General features: G+C 47.9%; 1 protein-coding gene across 1 annotated transcript in view; it reads left to right on the top strand.

Annotated features, from left to right (window-relative positions):
- LOC119405989 (uncharacterized) overlaps positions 1–18,714 on the top strand; it is a 103,887-nt gene that overhangs the window by 82,705 nt on the left and 2,468 nt on the right. The window lies entirely within an intron of this gene.

Below are 18,714 nucleotides of genomic sequence, written 5' to 3'. Positions count from 1 at the left end.
GCAAGAAACTAATGCTACAGAAGTGAGGCTCGGCCAATGTATACTTCTAGTTTGAACATGCGCTCCTGTTGCAAAGGCGGTCCGACAGCAGCGCAAGAAACTAGCTTCTTCAAGCTGTCGAGCTGTGACACCTTGATAGTTCGCGCTCATCTTCTGTTTGTCCGTCTAGAGGCGTGCCTTGAGCTCCAGTGACTTTCGTACGCTGCGTAACATGAGCGGGGACATCAGGGTGAAAGCTTGAAACATCCTCTTGCCCTCACTACGAGAAAACCGCAGCGAGCAGACAGTCGAAGGGCACGGTTCTCCCTGTGGAGATATAAGAAGCGAGCGAGCTCGCCGAGGACTTTTAGGTGCGCCGGTGGCGCTCCTAGCGGCATCTAGCTGGTAATGAAGAAACGCTTATAAGTGCCTCCCTTGTCAGAGTCCGTCCAGCGGTAAAGGGTGTGTATATAACGCTCGCCGTTAGCTACGTGGAGGATCTGCGTGTCGTGGCGTAGTGGTTATTGCCACTCGCTGCGGAGCAAGAGGTCTCTGGTTCGATTCCGTGCGTGGGAAGCATTTTCCGGAATTATTTTTCTTTGTGGGTTATATATATATATATATATATATATATATATATATATATATATAAAAGCAACAAGAATATATATATATATATATATATATATATATATATATATATATAAACAATGAAGTGCTAGCAAACGACCCGGAAGTAAAAGTTCAAAAAATCAAGCACGTAGGAAACATTGTTCTGTTTTTTCCTACGTGCTTGATTTTTGAACTATATATATATATATATATATATATATATATATATATATATATATATATATATATATATATATATATATATATATATACGGTGCATGACAGCGGCGACGGCGACGGCCAAATCCAGCCGAGACTGTCCATTTAATTGCTATCGCAATAAAACACCCTATACCCAGTCATGACCACGCACAAGTGTGGGTGGTGTTTAACTCTGTGTACGTGCTGAAGTGCTCTTTGAGACACTTACCGTGTGTTGTTCGGTAGCGTGTGATTTGCAATGTTGGCCAACGACCTAGGTAAGAAATCTCGGCATGCCACTTTGACTTCATTCTAAGAACAGATTAGTGAGATGTTGCACATAATTTAGTAGAGCGACAATGTTTATACGTGCAAAATGTAACGTTCTGCCAGAATGTCAAATTACTTTCTACAGTCACAATAAAGTATTTCTTTGAACGTACCTCACCTCCTGCGTAACTCAGTAAGGTGTGCTTAGAAAAATTTATACACATATAAGCTTGAAAAACGCATTAGGTTGTCACAACCATTGGCGAAAAAACAGCAACCTCGGGAACAAAAATGAATCAGTAAAGACTATAAAAAATTAAAAGTGAACACCTTGTGCTCGTAGAACTACGCAAATACCTACATACTTTTAGAACACGGTAATGATAATTTACTAATGAGATTAGTAGGATACAGAATGTTACTAGAGGCTGCCAAAAATTAAAATGCGTTAGTTTCCGCAACTACGTTTCATCGCAGGTAATTCCTGGACGTGGTTCACGTAGAAGCCTATGTATGAGTTAAGTGCGTCAGTATAACTGAAGAAGCTTAGGTGATTGTTCATTGCGCGTGACGCAAGGACTGATACATCGAGGAGTAAAATATTGCCAGAGTGCCAAGTTCACATTCAGTACACATACCTACGGTGTACGTACATACACGCACAGTTTGAAAACCTCGTGAACCATTGGACTGTTGCAGCGAATTTCTATATGCCAAGGCAAAACGCATAACGCTTCGTCATGTTGACAATAAAGTTCTCACTCACTCACTCACTCACTCACTCACTCACTCACTCACTCACTCACTCACTCACTCACTCACTCACTCACTCACTCACTCACTCACTCACTCACTCACTCACTCACTCACTCACTCACTCACTCACTGCGTCAGATTGTCCCAAGCGCAAATATGTGCCACGGAAATAGGGCGAATCCCACTATCGAACTGTGCTTCATTAAGAATAACGAAGAAATCAGGCCAACCGCAATATTCACCAGTGGTCCCCTGAAGTGCGGCGGTGAGGCGAATGCGGCAAAAGAATGCACGTGCTGCTCAAAGGCCCCCTCAAGGTCGTACACGAAATGCCAAGCGCACGAGCCAAGTCAGAGAACACGAAGCGTGTCACAGCCGAAAGACGTACGTTGATGAAATGAAAAAAAAATATTGACAGATCCGCACTAGTGGTGCAAAGCATGAAGGAAGTTTGGAGCTGGGCGTCCTTCCTTGTTTCCCTTTATTTTTCTATTTGTTGCTTCCTCGCTTTCTTTCTTTTAAGCACGCCGATCCATCTCTTGTGGCGTGATCACGATCAGAGTAAAGCGCTCAATACAGGCCGTAACAAGATTCACGGGAAAACCCGTGAATCTGCCCCACAAGTCATCTACCATCATATGAAGACGTGAAACATGTTTTTACATATACAAAATTACACAATATTTATTAATTTACTATTTTGATGAACTACAAACACAATTTACATATACACATTGATGAAGTATATATACAAGAAATATCTAAGGGCGCCTGATTTTCCATTGTCGACACTTGCAGACGCAACGCTCCTAATGTTCTTTCAATTTGAAAACTGCCCTCGAGACGCGCACGATAAACTCGTCCTAAATATAGCTGTCCGATGTTCGCCTGGCTGTTCACCGTGTTCCCCGCTCGCTCTGTGAGACTTAACGGCCAGGCGAGAGGGAAGACACGACGCGCGTAGCGTTCCTCTTCGCATTCCACGACACTTTGAATGAATGGATACAGGTTACGGCGCGGGATTTTGCCCCAGCATAAGAACCTGGCGAGCCATCTACTAAAAAAGTCACAGTTTCGCCGCAACGGCGAAGCAATGAGTGCGATAGCAATAAATTGGAATGTAACGCGAAGAACGGAAAGCAGCTCGAAATTGCCAGCGCGTCGCTCGAGCTCGAAGGACGAAGGAAAAGAACGCACACAGGACGAGGCGCGAACTAATGCGTCACAGCTCGGCACTTGAAGTGCAGTGCTCAAACATAAAGCAGGACGCACTAAACGAACGAACAGGTACACACAAGACGAGCGCTGACGAATTGTCACAGTTGTTACTTATTTCTGTTTCAACAGGACGCTCCTTTCGCAAACGCGGCCGCTACAGCGAGCGCAGTGAACTTCGTACCCCCACTCCACACCAGAGGCCGCCCCATCTTTCCTCGTGATGAGCGCACGAAGGCGACCACGCCCTTTAGGGCGCACAGCAACGGCGTTCACAGGAGCGGGGTGACGATGTTTAAATCGCGCCACGTCACGCCACGTCACGCCATCTATGTGGTCACTGAGAAAGCATACTGAAGGAAATGGTGTATATAAATAGCTCGTCGTTAGCAGCCTGAAAGGCGTTGGTGTCCGTGGTCTAACGTCTAACGCCGCGCGCTGGCAAGCGAGAGGCTGCACGTTCGATTCCGATCGTCTGAAAGTTTTTCTGAATTACTTTTCTTTCTGGTTTTCACATATATATGTATATATATATATCTATCTATATATATATATATATATATATATATATATATCAGGGCTGGGCAGAGATACTCGGAAAAGTATTCCGGAATACAGATATCGAAATACATGGACCGGAAGCCTAAAATACAGATACTGAGATACATTTGCCTTTAGCGTAACGGGATATTTCAGAGATACTTTTGCAATATGAAGAAAAAAGTATTCCGGAATACAGATACTGCAATACAGATACTATAATACTTCTTTATTTCAAAGATGTTCGCACTCCGCAAAGACATTTATAAGTGCAGCATAATGGTGTAAATAAAGTTGCAGTGCATTGAAACTTTTAGTTTATTTGTTTATTACACTACCCTCAGCGCCATTCAGACATCACAGATGCGGGGGGGGGGCGGCTTACAAAGTACGTGATTAGTAATAATGACATAATTACACATATCAATCGCAATAAAAATGTACTCTATTTCACAGCAACAGTAACATGCATTGGGCACCGAAATCGACATGCTTGGTGACAACTAAATGAGCTATGCTAGAAATAGCATAGTTGAAGCAAATCACTCGAATCACTAATGAACACCAGTGAATTGAGAAAAAGTATACATTTACTTTGCACATAAGGTCGGCTTTGCTGAGTAGGTTGCTGTGTCAGCTTTTGAAGCAGGCTGTCTTCTAGACAGCGTCGATTCGGCCTCAGCACAAGACTCGCGAAAGAAAAAAAGTCTATCTAGCGCTGCAGACGGGCACAAATTCGTGTTATAGCGAATAAATACCGCCCTCATTGCCGGATAGCCCCGGAGCGCGGTGACATCTCTTCTCGGGCCATCTATATATACCGAAACACTTCCTTCCTCACGTGGGGATGTGGACCGCTCAGAAGCCCAAGTCGGTCCCCATCTTCGGAATCCTCAGCCGTCTGGCCCGGTCGGCGCCGGGTCAGACGACTGAGGATTCCGCTGCCCATATAAGCCGGTCATAATTACATACGCGCAATGGATCACAATATGTCGAAACTGCACAATCCTAAAATTGGCTTCCTAAAATCACGTTCTTGGGGGTGGTAAGCGTGTAAGCCCTCCCAAATCGCTCCAGCAAACTCTCTAAACAGACTCGTCGCCTGGGCCGAAAGGGTCACTCTTCAATAAAGGTGTCACCACCACCGACGCTATACCAGCACCCATTTCAGCAAGCCGCAACAGGCGAAGTCGCCTCCGGCGGTGGGGGAGCCTGGTACCACAAAAGACCGTTTCACGCTTGTGATCAATTAGGAACGCACACTGACCCGCTGAAGAGGTGGTTGAAAGCGCGACAAAGATAGCCATATTCTAGTCACTTCCGCCGCGATTATGGGAACTGCTTGTGCAAGTGCCGCCGCTCTGAGAACTGAACGCACGCGAAGCATTGCAAAACCTCTGTTGCAAGCTAGGCGGTATCCACGCGGTGGACCACGAAGTAACGGTTTGCCACCCGAAAAAAACTAGGCGAGCTGCACTGGCCTTGAGTGACATCGACTTTCGTCGGCAGAGGCCGACAACACTGCCTCCGCGATTCTGCCGTCAGCGGCGTTGCGCACTTTACCAAATGGGCCATTCTGTGCATGAGGGGAAACCATGGCCGCCCTTTCTGTCGGCGACCGGCGGCGCGCCTTTGCTTGTCTTGGCACAAAAACAAATGAAAAAAAAAAAACCGTCGTACCCCCTTGGAAACACGCGTCAACTCATTTCCGACAAAAAGAAAATGTAACGAGATACCCGTGTCCTGCATTGTATCGCGATACAAGCGATACATCGTAAATGTATTTCACTACTGAGATACAAATACATTTTTCAAATGTATCTCGTTACAGAAATACAGATATTCAAAAGTATCTCTGAAATAATATCGCGATACTCTTGTATCGCGATACTGCCCAGCCCTGATATATATATATATATAGATGTATATATATATATATATATATATATATATATATATATATATATATATATATATATATATATATATATATATATATATATATATATATATATATATATATATATATTGTAATGGGTCGTCCTCTTCCGCTCTTCTCAAACAGCACGCTCCTCGCGCTCAGAGTCGGCACCCCGCCTTGACTGTCGCAGTCGTTTATCGTCGCCGAGTGCCCGCTAATAAACGTCTTTATAATTTGGTGGAGGTGCTGGGCTTTCACAACAACTTCGGCCCTCATTCGATGCCCCTGGCTCTTCGATCCCGTACCCTGCCGCCTACGATGCCTCAAGACGCCTCCCAGCAAACGGCCCCGCCTACACCGACCTCATGCCCAGGTGTGCCTCGTATCCGCGACCCTCCGGTCTTCACTGGCGCAGATGGCACCGACGTGGAGGACTGGCTCGCGATTTACGAGCGCGTGAGTGTCCCCAATAAATGGGACGAGGCAGGAAAACTGACTAACCTCGTTTTCTACGTCGCGGGTGTGGCGGGCTTGTGGTACAACAACCACGCATCAGATTTTACAACGTGGTCCGACTTCAAGACCGCCATTATCAATGTGTTTGGCAGCCCTGCCGTTCGTAAGCTACAGGCCGAACAGCGCTTACGTGAACGCGCTCAGCAGGCCGGTGAATCATTCACCAGTTACATTGAAGACGTCCTCGATTTCTGTAAGAAAGCCGACGCCACCATGTCCGAATCTGACAAGATCCGGCACATCATGAAAGGCATCGACGACGACGCCTTCACCATGCTGCTCGCCAAGAACCCCAGCACAGTGGCTGAGGTCATAACGCTCTGCCAAAGCTATGAGGAGCTGCGCCGGCAGCGATCGATGACCCGTCGCTCTCCATCGCGCGACGCCGAGCTCGCTGGCTTGTCGACCATATCCGACCACTCCGCGTTGCTCGCAGAGATGAAGACATTCGTGCGCGAGGAAATCGCGCGCCAATTCTCTCTGCTGGACTTTGCTCGCCCGCAGTACGTCCAACAGCCGTCGACCACCCTTCTGCCTCCGCTCCGTCGAGCAATTGAGCGAGAAATCGCAGAGGTCATGCCCGAGTACCACCAGCACCATACGGCTCCTGCACCCTTGAGTTACGCCCAAGTGGTCGCAAGAACGCCCCCAGCAATCCCTACGGCTGCCCCACACATTTACGCCGACGCCTCCGCTCGACCTCATTCTTTCGAAGCGGATGTACCGGTAACCTGCGCCGACGTCACGCACAGGCCACGACTGCAGCCCACCGTCCAGACCTATCAGTTGCCGCCCCGTCAATCCCGTCCTGCCCCATGGGCGGGCCCTGCCCCAGCGAACCGATGGCGCACACCTGACAACCGCCCCATATGCTTCGCATGCGGTTACGCCGGCCACGTGGCGCGCTATTGCAATCGCGTGCAGCCGCCTAGAGTTGCGTCGCCTGCCTCCAGCCCGGCGAACCGCCCATATTACGACCCACCTACGCCTCTGTCGCCGACGTCTCGCCCCGCTCCATCTACCCGCCGTTCACCGTCACCACGACGCCGCTCGCTGTCACCTATGCGGCCACGTCTGGTCCCACGAGACCAGGAAAACTAGTCGTCGCAGTCCACGAGGCAAGGGCTGCGATGCTGTCGAACTGCGAAAGCCCTCAGCGAAGCCCATCGAACGTGATAGACGTGTTTGTGGACGGTGTTCGTGCATCTGCCCTTATCGACACTAGAACCCCTCGAAGACGCACAAGTTATGGGCGAGCCCGATGATTCGCACGCCCGAAGTTCGAGTACGCTCAGTGCAGTTTCGACGTCTGGTTCATCACACGCTGACGTATTTGGTTCCTCCATAGCTGACAACCTTACGCAGGTCCAGCGCTCCCAGCTTTTGGACCTGTTGGAAGAATTTCGCCCTTTTTTCGATGTCGCTCAAACTTCTCTCGGCCGCACGTCGGCCGTTACGCATGGCATCAACACTGGCGACCACCTGCCACTGCGGCAACGTCCATATCGTGTATCTCCCGCCGAACGCCGTGTAATCACCGAGCAAGTCGACGACATGCTTCGACGTGATGTCATTCGACCCTCTAACAGCCCCTGGGCGTTTCCTGTCGTTCTTGTTGCGAAGAAGGACGGTTCTGTGCGGTTCTGTGTGGACTACAGACGACTCAACAAGATCATTCGTAAGGACGTGTATCCACTGCCGCGAACAGACGACGCGATTGACAGCCTGCAAGGCGCCGAATTCTTTTCATCTCTCGATTTGCGCTCAGGGTACTGGCAAGTACCTATGGCTGACGACGCTCGACCGAAGACCGCCTTTGTCACGCCCGACGGTTGTACGAGTTTAACGTCATGCCGTTTGGGCTGTGTAATGCACCCGCCACCTTTGAGCGCATGATGGATACCGTTCTGCGCAACCTGAAATGGCACACGTGCTTGTGCTACCTCGACGACGTCGTCGTGTTTGCTGCAGACTTCTCCACGCATCTTCAACGCCTACGGCATGTTTTGACGTGTTTGAGCGACGCCGGTCTGCAACTGAATCTAAAGAAGTGCCGATTTGCAGCACGGCAGCTGACAATCCTCGGCTACGTAGTGTCCAAGGACGGAATTCTTCCTGATCCCGCCAAGCTTCGGGCCGTGACTGAGTTCCCCAAACCTACGTCCGTCAAAGAACTGCGCAGTTTCGTAGGACTGTGTTCCTGCTTTCGGCGCTTCATTCGAAATTTCGCGACTATCATATCGCCACTGACGAAGCTTCTCGGAAGTAACGGGCCCCTCCATTCGTGGTCGTCATAGTGCGACGACGCTTTCGCAAAGCTCCGTCGTTTGTTGACGTCGCCTCCCATACTACGCCACTACGACTCTGCGGCCCCTACAGAGGTACACACAGACGCTAGCGGTGTTGGCCTTGGCGCTGTCCTTGCGCAGGGTTCCCTGAATATGTCGTGGCATATGCAAGTCGTACGCTTACTAAAGCCCAGACCAATTACACCGTCACCGAAAAGGAATGCCTGGCGATCATCTGGGCCCTTACGAAATTCCGACCTTATTTGTATGGTCGCCCATTTGATGTCATCACCGACCATCATGCACTATGCTGGTTGTCGTCATTGAAGGATCCCTCAGGCCGCCTCGCCCGCTGGGCACTTCGCCTACAGGACTACGATATCCGCGTGCTGTACCGCAACGGACGCCAGCATGCTGACGCCGACGCACTCTCGCGCTCCCCCTTGCCTGACGACAATACTTCCAGCTCATTGTCTCACAATGCCGTTTCGTCTATCGACATTCAAACCATCGCCACTGAACAGCGCAAGGATCACTGGATTGCCTCACTGATAGCCTTGCTGAGTGATCCATCGGCGACACCATCCACTCGCGCATTGCGTCGTCAAGCGCACCATTTCGCCGTTCGCGACGACCTCCTCCACCAACGCAATTACGGCGACGGCCGCCAGTGGCTACTCGTAATACCCCGCAGTCTGCGTTCTCACATATGCGAGTCGTTCCACTCTGACCCGCAGTGTGCGCACTCTGGGGTATCGAAAACCTACCACCGCATTCGCCAACGGTACTTTTGGAGAGGGATGTACCGCTACGTGCAGAAGTTCGTTCGCTCCTGCATCGATTGTCAGCGCCGCAAAACTTCAACGCACCTGTCGCCGGCAGGTCTGCAACCTCTACCTTGCCCTGACCGGCCGTTTGGGCGCGTTGGCATCGATTTGTATGGACCACTTCCTCTAACGTCGGCTGGTAACCGCTGGGCCATCGTCGCTGTTGACCACCTTACGCGATACGCCGAAACTGCCGCCTCCCAGCGGCTACAGTGCGCGATGTTGCTTCCTTCCTGCTGCACCGATTCATGCTGCGCCACGGTCCACCCCAGGAGCTGCTCAGCGATCGAGGTCGTGTCTTCTTGTCCGAAGTCGTCGAAGCCATTCTCAAAGAGTGCAACGTTGTTCACCGGAAAACTACTGCTTACCACCCGCAGACGAATGGCCTAACCGAACGCTTTAACCGCACGCTCGGCGACATGCTCTCGATGTACGTCGCCGCCGATCACACAAATTGGGATGCCATTCTGCCTTTTGCCACCTACGCCTATAATACCGCCCAGCAGAGCACTACTTGTTTCTCGCCCTTTTTCTTATTGTACGGCAGGCACCCGTCGCACACAATCGACACAATCCTTCCCTACAAGGCGGACCCCTCTGAGTGTGCGCCTATTTCTGCCACAGCAAGACTCGCTGAGGAGTGTCGGGATCTTGCCAAGACATTTACTACGAATGACCGAGAGCGGCAGAAGAGCATTCGCGGTGACACCACCACTTCTGCGCCCACGTTCCTCCCTGGAGCACTCGTATGGCTCTCGGTCCCTACCACTGCACCTGGCCTCTCTTCAAAACTACTGCCGAAATACGACGGCCCCTACCGTGTCGTCGAACGCACGTCCCCGGTCAACTACGTGATCGAACCCCTTGAACCATCTTCGGACATGCGTCGTCGAGGGCGCGACATTGTCCACGTGGAGCGCCTGAAACCCTACCATGACCCGCTCACAGTGACAAGCAGTTAGGTCGCCAGGCGGCTCCCTTTTCGTACCCGGGGTAATTCTAGCGAAGCGTTGGAAGCCTGTAATGGGTCGCCCTCTCGAGCGCTTACTAGTGGGTCGTCCTCTTCCGCTCTTCACGAACAGCACGCTCCTCGCGCTCAGAGTCGGCACGCCGCCTTGACTGTCGCAGTCGTTTATCGTCGCCGAGTGCCCGCTAATAAACGTCTTTATAATATATATATATATATATATATATATATATAGATACGGTGAATGACGGCGACGGCAAAACTCAGCCGAGGCTGTCCATATAATTGCTATCGCAGTAAAAACAAACAACACCGGTCACACCTTGCATTAGACAACCCCGTGCGGGAGGAGACGCAGGTGGTCACTCCACGCGCCGAAGTTTAACAAAATAAATATCTAAGGGTGTCGGATTCTCCATTGCCGACACTTGCAACGCGTTGTTCCAGCACATAGACGTAACAACTGTGACAGTTGTTAGTTCGCCAGCTTAAGAACCTGGCGAGCCAGCTCCTAAAGTGTCCAAAATATTATAACTGAGAGATATACACAAGAAGTAATCAGATGAATTAATTTTAAATTGCTAAAACGTTTCGGAAACATGGGGCTGGCTCAAGCGGCGCTCAAGAGGAGGCGCCACCGCCTCGCCGAGCGTCCGAATACCCCTTGCCCTGCGCCACCTCTGCATCGACGCTGCGTCGCTACGTGACTACTCCTGAAGGGACAAACATCTTGACGGAACATGCTCCAGACGACGAGTATCTCAACTGCCGTAACAAGCATAGAAGTCGATAAATCACACTATCTCCCGCTAAAGGGGACCATGGGGCGATGCGAAGCACCGTTTCGGCATGTAGAGCGCGCGTTTCAGAGGGGGAGTGGAGAGGGCAGATAGGCAAAGGAGACAGGGAAAGGAAAGAGGTAAATTGGAGATGGAGAGGCGGAGGGAAAGTGAAGAGGGGTAGTAGAGAGGGTGAGGGGGAAAGGGGATGGGAAATGGAGAGGGGTAGGGGGGAGGAGGTTGTGGTGAGGGCTTGCGCATGCGCAGTAAGGGTGGTCACGCCGCACACCACCGCCACCACCACCACCACCGGATTGAACTCCGCTATAAGATGCTTCACATCTAAAAGTGCAGCAAAAAGTGGCGACCATGTCGTCCACCGAGTTTGTGCATCTTCCTAGCAAGACTACTCGTGCTGGGGAAACCCTACACGCTTAGCTCAAACATTAGCGTCATTAACGCTTTGGGAAAGAGAGCAGTGGGAACTCTACGAAGGGGAATTGCTGGGTGCTTGCTGGACGCACTTTATCAGCTTTTAAACTAGTGGAGCGGCCAGGCGTTTTTCACATTATGTCGGATTTTCTGGCGTTTTTTGTGTTTATTTCTCTTTCTCTCTATATATATGTTTTTATCTTTCTTGCCCTTTCTACCTTTTTTCTATTCTTCCCTTTCTCTCTCCTCTGTCTCTTTCTGCCTTTCTTTCTCTCTATTTCTCATTCTTTCTGTGCTACGGTTTACTCTCTCCCCTTGCCTTTCCCTCCTCCTCAACCTCACTCCCCTTTTCCACACTCTTTCTATACTAGACTATGCAAGGCCATGTTATGCTCTGTTAGCGTGTCTCGATAGCCACGTGCTAACGACGGTCGCCTTGTGATCGCGGGTATACGTGTTCGAATCGAATCCCGTGTCGCGAAAAAATTTTTCCGCCAAAAATTTCTGTTTCACTTTCTTTTTTTTTGCTTTTGTTTCTATCTCTCTCTTTGTAACTTCTCTCACCCATGAGTGTTATTCCATCCCATGTTGTTTAAAGGAGAACTCCGGGGATTTTCCGATATTCACCGATTTCAATTAAACTTTCAACATATATTCTCATCGGTACCCTGATAATATGTGCCAAATTATACAACCCTAAGTCATTTACTTTTTAGAAAACAAATTTTAAAATTGGTAGCCAAATCTGGAATCACGCCTTTAATTGCGGGCCACCCTGTGTACGTGACGCATCGTTTCTACCCCCTCTTCTACCCCGCCTCACCCAGCAGACGGACGCTGCGCGCGCTTTCTTCTTCGAGGCGACGGCGACGCTAGCACAGCTGTTGCTTTGTGTTAGGTGCATGTGGTAAAAAACGATGGATGGAGACAGGTGTGTTGCTTTCTGCGCGTTTGAAGAATCATATCTACCAGCGCGAAACACACAAAGGACGAGGTAAAGACGGCCGACAGGACACAGCGCTGCCGTCTTTACCTCGTCCTTTGTGTTTTTCGCGCTAGTAGATATGTCCACAGTTATACGCACCAACTAGCCCAACTCACTTCTCTAGAAGAATCACTTCGTGACGTCATCGTCTACCCAGCTGAAGCAGCTCCCGATTTCGGTTTCGGTTTTGACACATTGTTTCAAATTATTGACAGCCCAACTCACTTCTCTAGAAGAATCACTTCGTGACGTCATCGTCTACCCAGCTGAAGCAGCTCCCGATTTCGGTTTCGGTTTTGACACATTGTTTCAAATTATTGACGAGTCTCTCATAAAATGAACCACACTAGCTGTTACAAGACTGTTAATGCTATATGAAAACGGCATTATCTCAATATGGTCGAAAATGCGCCGGAGTTCCCCTTTAAATCGGCGCACGTGTTCTGGCAGTGAAGTTGAGGAGGAAGAAGATGAAGCGAAGGATGAAGAGAGCGCGTGCCGGTCCATGATGATAATAATTTTCTATCTACGACCACGGCAAACTTCGAGCACAACAGCTCTGCTGTAAAAGACCCCACACAAGCGAAATGCCCGGGCAACGCTAAATGTGGCGGCAGTGCCGGGTGCGGGCTTTTGGTAAAATGAAATGAACTTTGACCAAGCAAGATTAATAACTGATAACGCTTTGCTCGTAGACGCTGACTACCACTGATTATGATGTGCACCGCGTCGCACCGCAAAGTGCACTTCGTTGCGATAAAACTTATATCTCTGCTCCCAAGTGAGTGCCGATGTCACGTTGGACCATGGAATACGTTTACTAGGCCAGCATAGTCAGCGTGCATGACAAGCCCACGATATCGCGCAGCTATCCAATTTACTAAAGTAAGTCGATCCACCTTGTCACGCTTGGTTCAAAGCGAAAAATCTGGCATACGTTTTTACTCGCTCACCGGTTCGCATATAATTGACTCCCACAAAGCGAGGGATCTGCCGAATTTTCTTGGCGTTGGATGTAGGCGGTGCCTTCTGCACTGTTTTTGTCACTGACGTCCATCACCCTAGTGGAACTGTCGGTTCCTTCCCTAAACCAGTTTTAGAGCTGTACAAATCCTCTCGAAGTAATTCTCCAATGATCAAAACATCAAACTTTTTTTGCCTGATAAATCGCCAGCTGAACATTTAATTTCTGATCCATCAAGTATAACGATGCTTCCGAGGGGCAATACCGATGGCATTCGTTGCTCAAATATCGAGTTAGTTAGAAGCAGGCGTTCTTACGATCCGACTTGTACAAAGACTGTCCTCTTGAGCTGCGTGCCTAGCTTAATCGCGTGGCCTGAAATATTTTATTGAATGTTACAGCCCGAGCCAAGGAAAGAAGAGGAATTTCGCATGGGTAAGAGAGGTGAGGACTCAATTCTTGGCCAATCTCCCACAGTAGGTTTGAGCCACAGTTAATAGGAGAACGAGAAAGCTCTGCAGTGAAGTTTCCAAGGTGATACCAATAAAATATGTTACGTTGTGCATGTCAGACGAGGTTGAGCCTTGACGCACTTACTGGGACTCCATCTTTTAAACACCATTATCCGCCATTGTTGACAATGACCGCGATGAACTGCTGCCTATATAAGCTAGCGTTTAGCGATGAGTATTCACAGACGCAAACCACCACAGGTGGCACGCCGATGTAAGTGCACTGCATTCTGCCAGGTGGCTGCCTTCCTCGAAGCCATTATATTGCATCGCGGGCACCGTTTGTCCTCTCGAGCAACCGTGGCATTATGGTTCTTTCGAAAGTTCTTTGCTATGTGCTTGTGTTTCCAACACCGTCTGTGTAGCGACTTCCTGCTACCACTCTATGACAAATGTTGACATCGATCTATATCAGCAGCACTAGTTAGGTAAGCGTGTCCTTCGTCACTTTCGTCTACAATGCCTAATATTAACCCATAAATATTAGCGTAACAGGAATAATGTCAAGTGTAATGGCAGCAGCCCGCTAGTCTTCGCCGCCAACCTTGAGCTGATGACCATCTAGCCCGGAATCGTCCGCAGCTGCTCTCAGCGAAATAAAGCAGTTTCTATATATTCATCTAACCATCCATCCATCGTTCACATCCCCATACCATTACGCTGCTCCCCCCGCAAGGGCGTCTGCGCAAGCAGTCATTTGGTGTGTAGCGACACCACGGACCCGAGCTAAGGGGGGTTTCCACCCCTCCCACGCCTACGGCACTACATGGCGATTTGAAATACTGAGAGACATCTAAGAGAACTCAGTATTTGTGATAGAATGATGAAATTATAGAGAGCTGCTTGTCGAACCACACTTCCGGTGTTCAACTGGGCAACGTTTTGTCACGACCGTTTGTCCAGGAAACCGAAGTAGCGCAGGGTGGTGTGCTTAGCTGCACGCTTTTTATCATATAAATGAATTCCCTGCGTCTATGCATCCCACGCGCTATGTTCTACTCGACATACGTAAACGATGTCCGGATAGGTTTTAAATCGTGCAGCCTCGCAATGTGCGAGAGGCAGCTTCAGGTTGTTCTTCAGAAGGTACCGATAGGGCAAACGGAAATGGCTTCAGCTTCAACCCACAAAAGAGCAGCTGCGTCCTATTCTTGCGGAGGAAAGGCATACATCCCTATCTCTTTATTGTCCTGCAGGGCCATCGTCTGCTTGCAAAAACGGAACATCAAGTTTCTAGAAGTTGTGCTGGACATAAAACTAACGACCTACCTGCTGTCATTTCATCCCAAGCCTGTTTGTTTGCAGATGACTGTGTCATTTACCGGAAAATAACCAGCGATTCAGACGTGACTTCACTACAAAATGATTTAGATACCGTATCACAGTGGTGCCACACGTGGCATATGGAACTGAACGTGGCTAAATGCAAAAGCATACGCGTAACCAGACGCAATGTCACCTCTCCGTCCTATTCCCTTAACAATTCACCCCTGCGAACCTCAGCTTCTTATCGTTACCTTGGCGTTCACATATCTGACAGCTTGTCATGGAAACACCACGTCCATCACATATTAGGCAAAGCAAACCAAACTTTAGGTTACTTGAAAAGAAAGTTCTATCTTGCCCCACCGTCACTAAAACTATTGCTTTATACCACCTACGTTCGCCCTCAACTAGAATACGCCTCATCTGTCTGTGACCCGCACAGCTGTACATTAACCCAAAGCATTGAGGCAGTACAAAATCGCTCAGTTCGCATTATTTCATCCAACTACGATCGCAATGCCAGTGTCACAAACATGAAAGCTGATCTTAATCTACCTTCCCTAGCAACACGTAGAAAACAATCGCGCATTTGTCTTTTTCATAAAATGTGCTACCATAACCCCGCTCTTCGTTCCTTGTTCATACACCCAGCTCCATTTCGCTCACACCGAATTGATCATCATCATAAGGTTGACATACCCTATTTTTCAACTACTACAGGCTCGCAATCATTTGTTCCCAGGACAGCAGGTGATTGGAATCACTCACCAGCCTTCATAACCGATATAACTGATACAACTGCATTTAAAAATGTCTTCTCCAGCGTACTGTAGCACAGCATGTTTATTTCTTGAACGTACTGTAGATTACTAGTTTGTGAGCGTGATTGCTAGATTCTGTACATTACTAGATTTTGTGATTATTTTGTATAATGCTTTCAGTTATAATCTTTGTCGTTATTGTTCATGCTCTTAATTACTATGCACACCCCCACCCCCTCTGTAATGTATTTATACCCTGAGGGTACTCTAAATAAATAAATAAATAAATAAATAAATAAATAAACATTTGTATCACATATCAAGTATATTAGAAACAAGTGCATGAAAACAATGAATATTTTAAAGGTTTTGCCGTTCACGAATTGGGGCAGTGACAGAAAGGGCCTAATACGGACACGTATAGACTACGGAGCTCTAGTCTATCAGTCCGCCACCCCAAGCGCTTTGAAGATATTTTATCTGGTCCACCATCTAGGCATCAGCCTTTCTACAGGCCCCTTCAGGACAAGTCCAGTACAAAGCCTTTACGTAGAAGCAAATGAATGGTCGCTGAAATTCGAACGACCATATTTGTCGTTCACGTATTTCTTTAAAATAAACGCAAACGACAGAAATTCTGCATACTATGCTGTAAACGATCTGTCCTGCTCTTCTTTGTTCAATAACCGTCCTGCAATGAGAGAGTCATATTCTCTGCGTGTAAGAGCTCTTGCTGAGGAAATGAACGTTCCACTTCTGGAACACCAGCTGATGGCTCCTGCTCAACATCTCCCGCCGCCGCAATGGCAGCTTATAAAGTGTGATTTGTCATTCATAGTACTTGCAAAGGATGCACCTGCTGCACATATCCACGTGTACTTTCTTGAACTGCAACGCAAATATCGTTGTCCTGAATTTTTCACACAGGCATCGAAGTCTCACGTTGGCGTGTCATATGTCCAGGCAATCCGTAACACGGCCTCTCAACAGAGGCTACTGTTGCGGTATCTGCACCATAGAAAGCACCTGCCTCCGAGCCCTTCGTCTAAAGGGAATTGATGAGGCATTAGTGCTAATTCTTTATTCTTAAAGTGCTCTCTGTACGACCTCTCTCTACCCATTCTCAGTATGCTCACTCATGTCAATCTCATGATTTTAACAACTATAGGTTTTGCAGATATTATTGCGCAGAATTTTAGGCCACCGTACAGCCACTTAACACCATCATCGCTTACATGCTTTATAATGTACTAGCGCTCCTTGGCCATCAGTGCCCTTGCACCATAGAGCACCATTTATCATCATCATCGTTTCACTGCTAACCATGCCCAGGCAGCGCACAACGTCGGGCCGATATTGGTTTTACGGCGGCTATGCGAGGCCCAAAATCAGCCCAGTGGTGTCGGCAGTGATCCACTATTGGCTAAGCCGTTGCATTTGGCTGCAATACTGGGCCGGCTTTGACGCCCTTCATCCGAAGTTGGGTTCTCACCGGAAATATTCGGCAAGGTTTGCCGCCGTCCCACCTATACCGGCTGAGCCAATAGCTTTCCTGGAAGAAATATCGGACCGGTTTTGCCGTTCAGCGTATCTAGGCAGAGCCGTTCGTCTTCATCAGCTAATATTGGGCCAGTTTGCCGTTATTCAGCCGACGGTGGCTGAGTTGTTGGCTTTCAGTGGCGAATATTGGGTCCATTTTGCCATCCTTCAGACAGTCTAGAGCTTTGTCACAGTCTTTTGCCGGAAATATTCAGCCCCTTTGCCACCATTCTGCGCTCGACTTGATAATTGACCTGATCGAGATAAGCATTACCGAAATTCCATTCATATATTCTACGTATAAATCAGACGTCCAGCGTCCTACGTACGCGTTTCATTGCCGGAACATCACGCGTGCGCACTTCTTAATAGTTATGTTCATGTGCTTTTTTTTCTTAAACACGGGATACAGCTGGAATGCAAGGAGCGCACAGGCGATTGAATGTCTTTCGCCTAAGCTGCAGAAAGCAGCTATATGGATTGGTGTGCTAGCACAAATAACAAAGTGGATGTATCGTTGTTGTTTTATTTAGTATATATATATATATATATATATATATATCTTATAATATATATATATATATATGTATATATATATTATATATATATATATTAATGTTCTGCTGCAAACGTGTTAGTTTACACTTTCGATTATTGCTATGTTGCCATCTAACACTTTTTACTACAATTTGCCCTTAACACCTGCTTTTGTATACTAAACCATGTAACATTCTTGTATCGTATCAATAAAAATCTGAAATCTGCAATCGAATCGTACCGTGCTTGCCACAAGTACCATCCGGGCGCGAAGTATCACCGACTAAATAGCTTGCACTGTCTTGTAGTTTCTGATGCTACAATGACTAAGAGTTATCAAATAGGCAGTCGCTTTTCTACTCGAATAGGTGACCTTCAGAAGAATAACTGACTCACATTGCATAGTCACTTCGTTAACTATTGTTGAACGGATCAATATGTTGAAACTTTGTAACACATACCATTAAATTCATGGGACAAATTTAACGTGCTTCTCTTCCGTAATGTTTTGTCATTGCTTGTCCGGCTTCACAATACACCCAGAATGAGGATACGTTCAAACACTCCCGCACGGATGTTTTTAGTGAAAGAAGTTTCATTGAATACTAATTGTGTGCACAAACCGAACCTGAATCATATTTATAGCGCTATATTCTTCACATCCTTTCAGCCGCTCTGTGAGGTGTGAGTGCTCATAAATACACGGATAGTTCGCTCTGCTGTGTGTTCACGTATTTACGCACACAATTGTTGTGGTCAAGTGTAACAAGCGAATTTACTTCAGATGTCACATAGTATTATTTTGCCAAAATAGTAAAAACTCCACAATGCGTGTTGCTGAGATAGT

Source organism: Rhipicephalus sanguineus, chromosome 9 (genome assembly GCF_013339695.2).
Source record: "Rhipicephalus sanguineus isolate Rsan-2018 chromosome 9, BIME_Rsan_1.4, whole genome shotgun sequence".
Taxonomy (NCBI): domain Eukaryota; kingdom Metazoa; phylum Arthropoda; class Arachnida; order Ixodida; family Ixodidae; genus Rhipicephalus; species Rhipicephalus sanguineus.
This window is presented reverse-complemented; position numbering and strand designations above follow the sequence as displayed.